Source organism: Larimichthys crocea, chromosome XIX, assembly GCF_000972845.2.
Source record: "Larimichthys crocea isolate SSNF chromosome XIX, L_crocea_2.0, whole genome shotgun sequence".
In the NCBI taxonomy this organism is placed as follows: domain Eukaryota; kingdom Metazoa; phylum Chordata; class Actinopteri; family Sciaenidae; genus Larimichthys; species Larimichthys crocea.
The window spans coordinates 7,652,658-7,669,098 of NC_040029.1; the positions used below are offsets into that span (position 1 = coordinate 7,652,658).

The window sequence follows — 16,441 nt, forward strand, 5'->3', positions numbered from 1 at the left end:
ACCCGATCAGCTGGTCACATCTGGCCACCAAATGTTTTTAATGATCTATAAAGACAGGATTTATTTAGGGCTAACAAACATCTACTGATGCATTATAGGTTCATTTATCAGCCAGCGGCTTTTGGGAAGGCAGGGTTGGTGTAGTTAACATTTTAAATTCATCAGAGTTGACCTCTCTAAGGCCGCGTTGAACGTAACCGCTGTGAAACAACCAGTAAATGACTTTATTTTATTGATTAAGCAGCTTTCTCCATGCCGGCGCTCACTCACTCTCATTCGCTGTCTTTGTCTCTCAACCACTGTTTGCGTTCTCTCTCTCTCTTAAACCATCGGACACAAACCAAATTAAACTTTTTCGTGGTGGTACTAAATCGTGGTGTAAATTGCGAGCCAGACTCAGATTTAGAAGCTGGTTCATGAAATAAACAAAGCCAGATTAGAGTATCTGAGTTTAGACCATGAATCCACCTGGATAGTCTCAGTTTCAGGTGGACTGTGGAGGTTTGACCGGTCTGATCGGCAGACGGGTTGGATTTTGGAGATGATATACTAACTTTTTCTGCTCTCCCGTCAGAAAATGAGAAACCTTTTTTTATTATTAAGTGAATACATCAATCAAAAGAAGCAATTTATTTATTCAGAGCCAAATCGCAACAGCGCAGGTCTGGATTCTTTTATAATAGTATTTGCAGATCCACCATGGGCGAGAAAAAAACTCCTTTTTTAAATTCCTTTTATACCGTATAACAAAATCTGGAAACACTAGCTTGTGCAAAAATATTTCAAAAGATATTCGAGTGTAGTTTCCCGAAGTTTAAAAAAGACAATCGTTTAAGAGTTATTTGATGAAATTGATTGTTTGTTTTTGTAAATACGAAGCTACAGAGTGCAGTCGCTTAGCTTAGCTTAGCATAAAAATGTTATATTTATATTTTTTTTAAAAAAAGGCCAACTCTTTGATTCTTGTTCATTCAAATTTTGTTTTATTGTGTTCTTTTCAGTACATTTTAGTAAAGAGGTCCAAAAAAACAAAACAGAGGGTAGAGGTTTTTCTTTAATATTCAAACGCCTCTCTGCCATCTTTTAAAGTGAAGAGAGAAAAAAAAAAGTAGCATCAGGCCACACATGCAACTCTCCACTCCCACACCAACGCACCCCAACCTCTCCTCCTCCTCTTCCTCCTCCTCCTCCTCCTCGTTTGATTCTTCACTGTATGTTCTGTACATGCCAACAAATCCTAATTGCACCCCACACTCTTTTCTTCCCACCGATGCTGCGCGCTTCGTGCCACCAAATTCCTTGTGTGCTAATTAGGCACGCAACCGCGGTGGATACACTCCTGACAGGTGCTGCTGGCCTGCCGGGGTCACACACACACAAACACACACACACACACACACACACACACACACACACAGCGAGAGACAGTGAGAGAGAGAATGAGAGAGACGCTCGTGCTCACAGCATTAAAAATAAATGGAGAGAGGAGAATAACGAGAGAGGCAAGACGTGTTAATTTCTAGCTTCCATCTGTTATTACATAAGCACTGCCAACAACTACGCATCTCTGGAAGAACGGCGAAAAGAGAAGAGAGAGGAAGACGGAGAGCCGAAACAGCCATAACTGAAGTCCTCCTGCATGGAAGAAGAATTCCTCGGGGAGGCCGGCGGAGTACAAATCAGATTGATCGAGCAAACCGCAAAACTTGACGATACATTTGAAGGTTTCGCTTCCAAAACAGTTTGAACGCATAACCTGGTGTTCCTTCCTTGCTCGAAACGTGGCAAAAAAACAAGAATGTGTGCCGTCTAAAAAACGTTTGCGGCTTCATAAGTTAAGGCCCCCAGAGAGCTGGTATCTTCAGAAATGTTTAAAAGTGAGATTTAAAAAAAAAAAAAAAAACTTTTTCTTCTTGTTCACAGACAAGTTTGTCAAAGAGTGAAGTCGTTTACGGATTAGCCGAAGAAGTTTCTGTGGAAAATGTTGCGGAAGCTTCGTGTTTCCTTGCATTAGCTGGGATGCTTAAAGGAACCGTGCGACTGTATATGTTTGATCACGTTTAAAGGCGGTACCAACACTTTCGGACCGTCTGTGATGTTTTGCCAGAGGTAAAAGTGACACCCGAGATCACAGTATTAGTACGGTTGTTAATAAAAGTGGTATGGTGGAGCTACGTGGCATGATTTATGAGGTGAATTCATCATTAAGAGGGTACTGGTCAATACATTTTCATTATAACAGAGTGGTTTCGCTTTCTTGCCAAGAGTTAGATGAGAAGAGCAGCACCTCTAAATCCAGAGAAGATGTAGTGCAGAAATGAGAATACTGCGGCCTCATTTTGACTTATGCACCTCTATATTTATAGTCAGTATTATTTCAGCATTTGCAGAGAACTTAGTGACTTAGTGTTTTCTCAAAACTCAACATTTTCCACCAGCTCTTTCCTGCTGAGGCCGTCCTGTCAAAATAATCCACTGACAGCGAAGACGTACCGTTTGTCATCTAACAAAAACATTCCCCCCGTCGGAGGAACAATGGGATGAGCCGAAAAACAAAGAGCTCCGAGGAGTGACGAGCACCTCGAAGGGTCGCACGTTCGGGGTTCGAGATCTTTTCCACCGACGAGGCGCTGAGGCCGCGACACGTGTTGACGTCCTGAGGTGGCGTTTGTTTCCCGTCAGCGCCGGTGAACAAGTTTTTTTTGTTTTTCTGGACGGAAAGACACCAGGAGAGGCTGTGAATGTCTCTCGCATGTTTGCAAGGGACGCCACAGATTCTTTCCCAGGGTGGAGGTACGGTACTGTCAAGATCCTCGCTGCCAGAATACACACGAGTCAAGCATAGATCTTTGCAGCATTTCAACACTCCTACAGTGATATATTTTGGAGTAGAGGGAAGCTAAACAGCACAAAAGCCTGTAGCTGCTCTTGTCTGTAACCGGCAGTGTGGGAACGCACATTATAATTGTTTGTTCAATTATTTTTCTTGGATGCTGCACCTGCACTTCACCAAGTGAACTCCTGAGACCGAAGTGCAATTAAGGCCCGCAGAGCGGCGATGACGCCTGTTTAAACAGCAGGGAGGGAGTCAGATAAATACCTTTTTAGTGCTCAAGGTAACAAGCAAAGGGTGACAGTGAGAAGGCTCGCAGGGAGCAATTTCCTATTTATTTGTCTTGTGATCTGACCTCTCCCTTGACAAGGTTCCAGGGCTTATTACCGTATCTGTCCTCCGCTCTAATCAAGGCCCATTACAAATGTTCAGCAGGCTGGAAGTGCCAGATGTGGGCGAAGGATGAAGGAGGCAGCTAGTCCTCCTGACCGGGTGTTGACGCCCTCTGAAATGTTTTGTGAGGTTCGAAATTTCACGGATAAGTAGCTCAGATGTTTGCAGGAATTGGAAATTGTGTTTTCTGACCCTCGCTGGCCATTTTAATGAGAGTTTTTTTTTTTGTGCAGAGGTGTGAAGATGTTTCAGAGGAATGAGGGGAGGAGAAAAAAAAAGTTTCTGCTGCTGTTTGGAGAAATCCTGCAACGCGCAAGAAAGCATGTATGTGGCTTTGATCAGCTGTAGTCCTTGATGATATAAACAGTTTTAAATGGTTGTATCTGCACTGATGGCACTCTTAAAGAGTTATATGTTCAGTATGGATTTGAGCCACTGTTGGTCAGTGGAACATCGTGGTTTGTGAGTACTACACCAGCGTTTCTAGACCACGTACAAGTACGACCACTATCACTCTCTTGAGCTACAGGTAGATCACACAGAAGGATTGGTCCTAATAAGAAGATTATTCATTGTTGACTCATTTGGTGTACTCCTGATCCGTACTTCTCTTCTATATAGTTCCCATTTGGAGCCACGTTGGCGGCGTTTTTGAACCTCCGCTCACTGTCTAACCGTCACATTTAAGATGGTAACTAATCACGGATGTATGCGCGGGGGCTACCTGCATGAACGTGACTGTGTGTCAAGCTGATATTAAAACAAAATATTACAGGAAAAGCAAAACTTGATTTAAATTACCTTCCAACGAACTTATAGTTTATTTAAATAAAACTTTAATAGAATGTTTTTCTAAATTTACAACAAACAAATCCTTCTCGCACCACTAGGAGAGTTCGACGGTGGTACTCGTACCATAGTTTATTGCTCGTACAAAATACAAACAATACTCAAAAGTTGCATGTTGTTAGTCATTATATATCACATTAAAGTGACATTTCAGCCAAATCTATTCCTTCTTTACTTCTGTCAACTATTAGATGATCAGTTTCTGACATTTACTGGTAGTTTTGGCTTTCAGATTGTTGTACAGGCTAATTTTAGGACTCAATAGTCATTAAACATAAGCAAAATTAAATCAAAACTGTCATCAGTTGCAGCCCCAGACCGTTCAGAGTTAAAGTCTGTGACACTTCCCTTTTTAATTTGGCGATCAGTCTCATCACAGGGGACGTTTTAAACTCTCCGTCACACTGATGTCTGTTGGTGTCTTTGGGAATGACCATTTACATTCACAGCATATTTACGGTTGGCAGTCGGCTCATTCTGCACATAGATGCCAGTCAGTGTTTTACAGCTCGCTCTGCTTTACACCGACTCTGTCTTCAGTCACACAGCTATCATCCCAGCCATGCATACCTCCCTCTATGCTTTCCATGCTCACAGACCTCCATGCATTATTCACAGCCAAATTAAAATACCGGGCCGAGAGTGAGAGTTGCATGTTAAGGCAGCTGAATCGGGGAGGTGCCGTCACAACAGCTGAAAGTGTCTGTCACAGAGTTATAACTTTTTTTTTTTTTCCATAGTTCCCCGGCAGTGCAGCTGCCTAAATGAGAGGGATTAAGTTAACTCCCTGCTTAGAGGAAGAGCAGGCCCTGGATTAGGGCACTGGGCATGGACACAGAGAGCATTCAAGCAAGAGCCACAGCTTTTTAAAAAAGAGACGTGGGAGGGGGGTGGAGTGAGAGAGGAGGCAACGGTGCACAGCCCTCGCAGGGACCTGACGGCCGAGTTGCTTGAACAAATACATTGACAAGTGTAACGCCGCACCCGCGACATGGAAAAGTGTGTCGGGGCAAAGAGGGAGAACACTGGCGGACACGCCGACAATCACAGATTCTTTCTTTTTTTCTTTTTTCTTCCCGCCTCGCAAGAAATATCTCCTGCTGGAGCCTCCACCAGGTGCTTTGAGTCATACAAACTTAGCTGAGAAAACTCAGTTTAACCTATTTTTGTCTTCAATTTCTTTATGGATTTAAGATTAGGAAATTATTCTCAGGACACACTTTGACAACTTCAGAGTGCATATCAAGAACGCAAACTGGAGTGTCTGTTCGAGGACGTCGCTTTGTCCTGTTACGACAAAATGACACATAGTAATCAAAATCAGTGCAATTAAATGTGCTGAAACTGAAACTTTAACTCATTTTGTTAGTTGTTAAATTACAGTTTGAATACAAGCTGAATCTAGCACTTCTTCGTTCACAAAAATATTATTTATTCCAGGTTTTCTGATGCATTTCGATTCAGTTAAATAACTTTATTCATCTACAACAGGAGGAAAACATCTATAAAAAATCATTAGAGCCTTTTCTAACTTGAGATCATGAAGCGAGAGGCAGCATTTTTACCTAATTTTGAGGAGCTGCATGTGTCCACTATGTTTACCAGTGTCCACTGTGGGAATTTTATCCACTAAATATACCGTAGAGGCCTCCACAGATTCTAGTGATGACATATAAAGTCATATAAAGAGGAGAAATTAACTATCTTTGGTCTTTCATCACACGTATTCCTAAATGTACATAACAACGGACACATAGGAAATCTGGAGCCGGGTAGTGTTCTGTAGTTTTGGCTGTGTAATACGTGTCGTGTGCATTCTGCCATGTGCTGTGTACCTGATGGTCGACTAAGTGGAAACAGGATGCATACACAATGATCAGAGAGTGGGAGGAAGGAGGGTTCAACAGGGGCCCCCCTGCAGATCATTTTGGCCCTGGGCCCTCTTAGCAGGTTGATCTGGCCCTGGTGACTTTACCTAAACAATTTTCAGTGTTTGTAGTCGAGGTGGACATGGATGTCCTAAAATCAGCGATACAGACCTGAATATCTTGCTTTTTCAACCTCTTATTGTCAAATTATTAAATGTTTCGGACTTCTTCCAACAAATACTGAGCAAAAACTGATGCAAGATGCCAGTAAATGATCTTTTAAAATGACAAAAAGCAAAAACAAAACACGTTTTCGTTTATTTTGACCTCCTAATCCTTCATGAACACACAAAATAAGTGTAAAATTCATCTCTTTATCGATCTCTCGTTACAATTTTTTCCTGTACCGTCAGGGTTGCAGTGCAATTTCACCTGATACAGTAATATTTAAAGCGAAATGTATGCATTTCATGAGGTCTGCCCTTCACTCACACACACACACAGAGTGAGAGAGAGGGAGGAAAAAAAAAACCTGGGAAGGAGTCGAGATGAGAACAGGTGGTGAAACAGTGTGAGAAACACGAGGGAGAAAAACAACAGACACCTGCTCGTGAAACCCAACCTGGTTCCTCCATCACATTCCAGCAGAGTTCAGCTGACTGAGCTGCTCAGACAGCGGCTGGGGAGGATACACTCAATCCCCTACCCTGAATTATACTGCTGACAGTGTGACCGTGTGAGGGAAATCGCATCTACAGGGCAGATATATCTGTACACTTGTGGACAGACGCAACTCTTTTTATAGTCGTGACTAAATACCTGTTGAAGTCTGCACCGAACCCAACGATAATTCAGAAAACGACAACAAATAAGCTTAAAAATCACAGTCTGTAAGGTCTGAGGACGCCTTTTACTCCGTAGAAACATATTTATTCAAATATCTTGAGTAATTTTGATGATTATACCACGATTAGCTCATCGTCAGCCCTGTAGTTTCACATTTTTGTTGGGATTTACTCAGCAAAGTCAGAGATCTGTGAGGTTGTATCACGTGATTGCGTTATTTACGTTCACGTTCAGTAGCTCGTTGGCACGTCCCTCCATCACTTGGCGCGTTACGACGCCAACTGTCAATGAAACTGTCGGCAGAAATGCGTAGGCGACATCTGAGTCCCTCGTGGGCGCTCACGATACAGACAAAACGAGAACCGTCGCGTCCAAACATTGCTCCACGCCTCCCTCTACGGGTAGACTAAAGGGTTATTTCAACCAAACCAGAGTTAGATGAGTCTTTTCTAGCCAAACAAGAACTTCTTTTGCAGTAGGGATCCACTTTAGTGGACGTAAATGGACGCTGCAGAGTTCCCAAGAAGGATTACCTGGAATCGAGTGTGAGTAAATAATTAACCGCCTCTGATGTTCTCTGTCTCGTTCTGGCTGCAGGCCTCGGTCACGTCAGCTCCGTGACATCAAAGTGACCGTGACAGCGCAGCAAACCGGCCGTGACGGGCGCCTTTTTTGTCTTTTCCGTGGTCAGGTCCGCATCGTCTGGCCCGTGGACGACTGTAATTGCGCCGACAGGTGACACATCTGTGGAAACCAAGAAGATGATGCGGGGGGAGATCATGTGACCTGCACATCACGAGCCTCCTCCGAGTACGGTAAGTGTCTGAAGAGCTTCACTGACATTTAGGAAGCAGCCCTTAGACTGATAATTAAATTATTAAGAAACGTGACGGTGAAATTTATCACGATACCTGAGCCGAATCATCAAGAACAAGTTGTTTAAGACCACATAACCCATCAGGCCTCCTTCTTCCTGTCCCCCTCTAACATTTGTTCCCGTCGTTCTTTCTCATCTTTCATCGTCGGTGGAAGTTTTGTGACTTTTAGCTGAGTTTGCTTAATCGATGAACCAGATTTACTTAAAAATCCAAACCATTACGTCAGGATCACCACGAGAGCCTCTGTTATTGTGACATTACTAATGAATCATAGTTGATGATTCATCCGTCCATCCATCCGGTCTTTAAGCTGTTTCAGTCACAATCAGACAAACACTCGATAACAAGCCAAATGAAATAAATGTGCAGAAGTGTCCGCATAGAAAAGCAGAGTGCAAAAGTAAAACTTTTAATTTAAGTTTGTTTAGTTTGGATCAGAAAAGAAGCTGAGCGACAAAAAGCAGCTGCTATAAATGAAGAACTGTCACTTTATTATTAAAACTGTCATCCGGTCTTATTTCTATCAAATCTGTTGTTTTCGTATGAAGCTGAATTACTTTTGTTCTTTCAGTTCGTGGCATTTTGTCTGCCGCTGTCAGATATTTGATGTCTTTATTTAAAAATAGAACAGTATAGAATTTAAATGCGGCTTAATAATGAATTATAGAACAGTGAGAAATAATTTAAACATCACTCACCACAAAGAAACATTATGTACAAAGTATTTAAGACAATCTCTACTGCACTGCATGTATACAGACATATTACAGTATCTATAGTCGGTAGAATACATGTACATATCCGTATACTGTATGGCCAAAAGTGTGTGGACATCCCAAAATGACTTCCATACAGGATGATGGTGTCAAAAGTCATTTCTCTCCTAATCCTACGTTCCAGTTCATGCAAAAGTTGTTAGTTGGAGAACAGCGTTGTCTAAAATGCTGATTTTAAGAAGTAGTAGGATGTCGGGAGTTCAGAGTGTTCCTCGAACAGTTTGAGGGATCGAGGCTCGATGATTGGAAGTAGCTCAAGGAGATCAAATAGGGTTAGAGATGCAGAAGTTTTCCCACTTTCCAGGAGTCAGGAACTAATAAATGTTAGGACAGGACTTTTTTATGTATTTGTAGTTATGTCGGACAGCGGTATGAGGCTGTTTTGGCTCAATTGTTGCTCATTTGTCTGTGGGATCAAATCACGATCCCATCAAGGTATTAAGCCTTTCCCTTCAGAGGCCCAAACTAAGGAAGACGAAAGCTGCAAACCAAACTGTGGTATCTGTGCAAGAGATGTATCTGAACTTTTGGCACACTCTTCATTATGACTGTGTACTTTCAGCTCAATGCAACCTAATTACGACGAGTTCCCCTTGAATTATTCGTTGTATCCTGACAGCGGGGCGGCGCTGTAAAGTGCACTGTTTGTCACAGGTATTTGTTTTGCTGGACGAACTTCAGAGAGCTCTTCGTCACCTGTGGCCCAATTAGCAAACAAATTTCCCAGCAATTGTTTTGTATTGTAGATCATTAGCTGAAAATCCCCCCTCACACTACGGCTGTTTCAAAGAGCGGCGGCTTGTTTTGTTCTGTCGAATCCCCTCGTTGTTTATTAGTCGGGGTTGCCCTTGATGGGCGTCGCAGAACCGAATCTCAAATCTTTGCCCCGGCTTCTCGTCTCAAACACATCTAAGCCGGCAAGGCTTGTGATAGCCCTTCTCTCCTTTTTAAAACGGAGCAAAAGACCCACAAGGCGAAGAACGAGAAGCAGCTCGGTTTGAGCCCAGGGGAGGCGGGATCCGGTCCTATTTGTCAGAGCTTTCCATCGTCACTTTTCATCGACGGGCAGGCAGGGAGCCGGCGGGGGGCTCTAATGTACTCGCGCCGTCTTCCTCCCCGCATGAGTGTTTTCTGTTTGGCTGCTGTCACTGAGAAAAGACACATAAGTACTCGCTCTGTATCTTTTCACACACACACACACACTCCGGCTCTCAAACACACACTCTGTGGACGGGGCGATGTGCTCTCCAGGGCTGAGAATTTTCCCCTCTCTGTCTTTATCTGCTGGTAAATGTTGACAGACCACTGAACCTTGATGTCGGACTGTGACAGGCTTAGCTGTTTGTAAAGTGTTGGGGTGAGGAAAAAAGAGAGACAAAGGGGCCTCTGGTGTGGTGGTTAGCCATCATGGCTGCTCAGCTCGCAGTGAAAGGACCTCTAACACCATCCCTGCTCCAGCGCGGAGGCGAGTGCTCGGCTGCGCCCGGGTCGGCCCGGCTCGCAGACCATTAGGGAAATGGCTGAAGGGTTTTCTCGCGTTTCAAACCCGGCTGCACCGTTCAAATTAATGAGGGGATTGTCAGCGTATCTGAGTTGATGGGTGTGACGAGCGAGGCCCCAGTACAGATCCTGAAAGCAAGCAACGCTCGGGACAAAATTTACTTCAGTGAGAAGCTGAAGGGACTGTTGTCTTTGGCCTAGTTTGTTGTGAACTTAAGTTTTCAGTGTTTTTAACTAGTTTTCTGTCATATTTCACCTCTTGATGGAGGGACTTTGTCTTCAAACTTTTAATTGAAAGAGGATCAGATATTTCATGCTGTAAATCTTGACATCAACATTTTGAAAAGTTGCTCTTCATTACGAACAAGAAAAATCTATCAAGCTGTAGAAGTAATTACGACAGAGGCTGCTACAGCCGGACTTGTAGAGGACAGAAACAGGCTTGGGATTGGCTCTTTTAAGGTTTTTCTTACACATACCACTTAATATCTGCAAGTTAGACTCTCCCACATACAAAAACTGCAAGTATCTAGTGTTCCCAATGAGTTTTCTTCTTTTTCTCGACCCGTTTCTTCTTTGTCAAACTGTCGGCTGGAAAAAGCAGGTGGAGGCCGAGGTCGCGACTATATATCACTGCTCACATGACTGAAGTTCGATCATAACAGCAGTGAAACATCACTCGGATTGCAATGCATGCTCTGACAATGAAACATGTTGAAAAGGGGATTCATTCGTCTTTTTAAGGGGTCAGGAGTGGAACAGGTTGAGGAGTGGTCTGAGAGAATAAACCAGGGAGCCTGAACCCTGAGAGCGGCAGGGTGAAGCTCACGCAGACAAATCAAGTTCAACATGAAACAAGCGCGTTGCAGGCTGAGGATCTCATTATTTTCTTTTTTAAACGCACCAGCTGCAGCTCAGCTGCTGGAAGTGTCACGGGCGCTCACCTCTCCTTGTTTGATATGCTTCCCCTGCATCTTGTCGGCTTCCTGTGGGAACCGCGTTTTTGTTGAGCGGCGTTTCCCCTGACGAGCCAGAGCGGTTCATGTCTGAGCGACCCCGCCGATGCGACAGTCCATAAAGACACAAAGACACAAAGGTGAGGACAGACAATGAGACGCGGGGTCTCGACCCGCTGTGGGGCACCGAGCTTTGACGGTGACAGCGTCTTCCGCCGAGGATGTCGCCCTGACACATCGAGAGAAACAATGGAGGCCGAGCCGGGAGGATGTAACTAAGCAAATTAAATCGGAGTCATCAGGGTTTCTTTGAATGAAGATGAAAATGTGTCACACACCTCTGTATTGCAGCTCCGTGGCACTAACATAACCTACAGGGACCGGTGAGAGAAGATTGGATTTCTGAGGTTAAACTGGAGGACAATTTAAATGTGTCCTCTGTGTCCATCTTTGCCAACGTACCCTTCAGCAAGACCTGGCTGCTCGAGCTTTTGGTAAAATGTCAAGACGTTTCCCAGTGAGAAAGTAACTGTTCGTAAAATGGCAGGTGATTATTATGATGTAATAAGTCGGGAGAAGATTGAAAACGTCAGTGGCTGACGCCGTAGCTCATAGCAGGCAGTAGTTTGATTGGGCTTTGATTGGTCCAAATTTGTGTCGTTCGGACATGAGTGCACAGCTTGAACCTCGAGAAGATGGATTTTCATGTGATCTTGTGACTTGCAGAGAAAAAGTGTTGGCACGACGAAATGTCGCAAAAGATTCAGAGAGATCCTGGTTGCACAAATACAAGTTGCAGCTACTCAGACTTCTAGATTATAGATTTGAAAAGATGCACCGGGACATGTAAAAGCTACAGTTACAGTACAAACTAAATAAAGCAGAGGCTTGTCCGACATGTTTCGTTGTTCAATCAAAGCCTGGTATTTCCATAATTTGTGAATTCGTATGGTGGTCTGCCACCTGACACTTTGGATTCATGAGCTTTCCCCTCATTACACTCATATGCAGAATAATGTGATTATATTATATTTGCATCCACTTGTCAACCGCTCCATGCCTTGGGCAGCATGTCCAACGTAAACTGCTGAGAAGGAAGAAGACAGGAAGGGCAAATCAGACTCCTTAGGTCCCGTAAGCGAGTGTTTCAGGTTGTGGTTAACATCAGGAAAACATCCTACAGTTAAAAGTTAAATGTACAATAATGACTCCTGACCCTGTTTGATCTAAACTCAGCGCTCATGTGCTCGCAGTGGAAAAACATCCAGTGTCTTTAGATAGCTTTCACGCCGCTGATTAAACTAAAGCTGAGCTCATCGTTTCTCCTGCACATCCTGAAGGAAGCAGTTTTTTTTTCTCCTCGTCCTCGCACACGTTTCCAGGCCTGTCCACTTGTTTTTTTCTTCTCTCTCTCTCTCTTTCTCTTTCTCTCTCTCTCTTTCCCCCCCTCTCCATCTCAGGGAATTCACTTCACTTTAATTGTTTGACAGTCTTTTCCTGCCTTTATGCCACGGCCGCAGAAGGTGCCGAGGATTTTTTCCTCCTTTTTTGAGGCATTAATAACATTCCGCTCGACTGATTCCCCGGGGCACAACCTCATTATGGCTTATAGGCAGAAAAAATAAACTGTCTGTACCGCCTGGCAGCTTTTTTCCCTCCTTTTTCTCAGAGAAATGAGGAGTTGGTGTAAAGTGCCTGCTTATAAAACAGTCTTCTTGTTGCTAACTAAAACACATGTCCAGGGTGTTATCTGTTTCCATGACGGAAAGTGGCTGGCTGCTGAGAGACGGCTGCTGTTGACGGCAGTCTGCACTGGGTGGCAGCACTGTGGGTGAGATTGCAGGGGAGAATGGCTCACGACTGGAGAGCCAGCATGTGAAATAGGCACATTTTTAAAAGGAGCATCTTTATTGGAGTTGGTGTTCACACTTCATTTTACCTCCCTTCCCTTATTAGCATCTATAAACATTATAAAAACACAGTTTAGTTTAGTTGTAAGCAGATATAAGCATATTTTAAGTGTTTGTCAACAATTATATCTAGCATGTAACATGACGATAACCATATTTCATTTATTACACACAGCTGTTTATACACAAATAAGTGACAGCTTAGCTGATAGCTTAACAAAGTCTGAAGGTCCACTTTTTTTAATGTCTCCTGGAGCTTTCAGCTGTATTTCATGGCCTTCATCAGTGAATAGAGTTTCCCCAGTTTTTGTGTATTTACACACAAGTAAATAATAAATCAATATAACATCTGATGAAGTTGGCAAACTCAATCTGCTGAATACTGTGTAATACAATTGAAAACTCTGGGTAAAACTATAAAGAGGAACTTGATTTGGAATTGTTTTGTCTAAGTAGTGTTTACTAGACTCTTATTTTGAAAGTCAAGAATAAACTTAATATATCATTCCAAGTCCGGGAGGGTCTACACTTGTCCTTATGTGACTCCAACGACCATTGTCCATAACGAACCTCAGGTGACCCGAACGACTGTCGTTCACACCAGACCTCGGGTTACCTTAACGACTGTCGTTCACACCCTATCTCGGGTTACCTTAACGACTGTCATTCACACCAGACCTCGGGTTAACTTAATGACTGTCGTTTACACCAGACCTCAGGTTACCTTAACGGCTGTCGTTCACACCAGACCTCGGGTTACCTTAACGACTGTCGTTCACTGTCGTTCACACCAGACCTCAGTGACTTTAACAACCCTGACAACAGTCGTCCCAGCAACAATGAGCGCTAACGAACCACTATGGCCTGTAAATACTCAAATTCAACTTGAAGATGCAACAATACCAGCATACAGTTGGTATTTAAAAGTGCCAAATAGGACTAACGCATAAATTATCTAAAGTTAAAAAAAGACATTTTATCCAAACTCGTCCCAGATGTAACGTGAGTCTTCAGTAAAGTCAAATGAAACATTTTGAAAAGCGTTAAATCATCTGAGGGTTGGGAAAAGCACATCAGTATTTTTATCTGCTACAGTTTATTCAAACTGGAAGCCGGCCAGTCTTCTGCTGCTGGACACACAGCAGCCTGAGGTCAAGTGCCTTGCCCAAGGGCAGTCGGGCAGCAGTAGGCTGAGTCAGAGGGTATGTCCTCATTGACCAAGCAGGAAATGTGCAGATTTAACACTAGAAAGGCCAAACATGCGGTCGGCTTGACAGCAACTTTGAATTTTACAAGTGAAGTATTTCAACTTTCAAGACGTCACCTCTGTGGCTTTTTGGAGAACCCACCGACGTCCGTTGACCTCGACTGCGACCTTCTAGTTAGAAACCTGCATCTTCATAAACTCAAGTTAGATTCACTTTATTGAACTAGACGATTTTCCTTAAGAAAGTAAAACATTTCTACACACTGTCAGCACTACGTTTATAGAAAATAAACCTTCATCAGGCAGCAAAGTCCAGTCTGATCACACCTCTCTTGGAGCTGGTTCTGTTGTTATCATGTGACCCAAGTATGTGATGTTAGTCACATAGTTCTAGGTGGTCCCTGGTCTCGGTCCAGATATGTGGTATGGTGTTGGATGTGAATGCTGATTTGTAATCTCCCAAAAAATTCTGCAATGTTTAGATTTTTGAAGAGTTTGCAGTATGATTTGTTTTGATTTCTAATTGCGCTAATGTTGTGCTCCGCTATGAACGACGCCTGGCTCTGCCACCCGTTCGCTAAGGCAATCCAAACTTTTCTCGTCTGTCGTCCCTCATTGGTGGAACGTCCTACCAGTTCCTACCAGAGCAGGGGCGTCACTCTCACCTTCAAAAACCCCTGAAGACTTCCAGCTCTTCAGAGAGGACCTACTCTCCTAGAGTTGCACTGTACCTTGATTGTTGTTGCTCTCTCCTCTTATTTGTAAGTGTCTTTGGAGCAGTTTGCTCCTTGTTTAAGGTGAAAACAAATGCACAGCATTGTCTTTAACTGTTTTTGTGAAGTATCAGAGGTGTAGCATTGGAGAGATTTGGATCCACCACCTACTAGATGGATATTGAAGGTAGGTTTAGATGTTAAAATCCCTTTAAAATGAAGGAGTTGTGAATGAGAGTATTTTTCCTCACACTTTAAGCGAAATGTGGCTTAATACTCACTAAAACAACATCAAGAAGAAGAATTTATGCAGATATGTGACCCTTAAATGTGAAATTTAGCATTTTTTTTGAAGTGCCAACTTTCCACCCGACAACACTAACACAAAATGACTGATCCGATGCAAAGCATAAAAGTCTGAAGTCTTTCTCCTCCTCCTCCTCCTCTTCAGCAGCAGCCGCGGCCACAGTTTGTTGCTGCCTGAATGCACACAGTGATTGAATATTCAATATAAAGCAGATTTATCATATATACGCCATAGAAGTCATGTACAGTCTGTATTTTTGTTGTCCGGCCTCTGTACTGTCACTACTTTAGCTGTCAGTGCCTCTGCTCCTTGTTCAACGAGACAAATTCCCGTACACGAGATGTAGATTCTGTTTCTAAAAGCTTTCCTTACACTCAATTTATATTCATTCAGTTAAATTAAGGGTTTGGCTTGTTGGAGGGGGAGTTAAGCGTCAATACGACTTCAATCAGCCCCGCATGAATTTCAGGGAGCATCCAGGCAAGGTCTGCATCAAATCCCACTAATGTGCCTCCCAAACAGATTTTAGCGTTGCTCTTATTGAGTGAAGGGTTGTAATTAAAGGCAGGTTCACGTCGATGAATATGGGTTATTTAGCTCAAAAGATCATTTCTGGTGATGCTTTACATAATCCTTTAAAATACACAAGGAAGCCCTGCTCTTGAGGAAAAATATAAATTAATGGGAAAGCTAATGGACATGTTGATGGCATTTCGGTAAACCTAATAAGAATTGATTCTTGGTTGTGAGAACATTTTCATTCCTCAAACCTCTTCCCCCCGCCCCCCCTGTGCTTTACATGTGTAATGAACCTGACTGAGCATTGATCAAAAACAAAAATTGGAGGAGTAAATCTGCTTAAAAAGCCTGTCTCCCCCTCGTCTGCCTGGGCTTTGTCCTGGCAGCAGGCTGGCCAGCACTTACAGAGGTGCTATATGTCTCTTAAATTACTAAATTGCCTTCTGGCCCCTGTGCTTCTTTTTTTTTTCTCCCCCCACGATGGTTTGCGGGCATTAGTCGAAAGTTTTTCCCGCAAATATTTAATCCTTGCCGTGACTGACAATGTTGTCAGACCTCCGGATGGGTTTTACGCCGTTATTACAAGCGCTCCTCCGTCCGTGGCACTTTGGATTATTCAAGATTATGTTGTAATCCCTTTAATCCTCATTGCATTAAGATTTCAGTCAAAATACGACAACAGTAAAGTAGCACTCAGAAGCAATGAGGTCTTAAGCAGGCGTCATGATTGGGCAGCCGCCTTCATTTCCTCCCTTTTTTCCTCTTTATTTATTCTCCGGTCTCTCTACATTGTCAATAAGATGAGCAACAGCTCTGTATTTGCTTTTCAGAAGCGACAATGATTTATTCCGGGCGGTGAAACCCATCTCCAATCACCGCAGAGGAA

General features: G+C 43.3%; 1 long non-coding RNA gene across 7 annotated transcripts in view; it reads left to right on the plus strand.

Annotated features, from left to right (window-relative positions):
- LOC113748304 (uncharacterized) overlaps nt 1-16,441 on the plus strand; it is a 62,609-nt gene that overhangs the window by 19,252 nt on the left and 26,916 nt on the right. For 4 of the 7 annotated variants that reach the window (XR_003464251.1, XR_003464247.1, XR_003464246.1 and 1 more), the window contains exon 3: nt 7,387-7,604. This is a non-coding gene — a long non-coding RNA (uncharacterized LOC113748304). The remainder of the gene's footprint in view (nt 1-7,386; nt 7,605-16,441) is intronic. The other 3 variants (XR_003464252.1, XR_003464249.1, XR_003464250.1) reach the window with 1 other exon arrangement.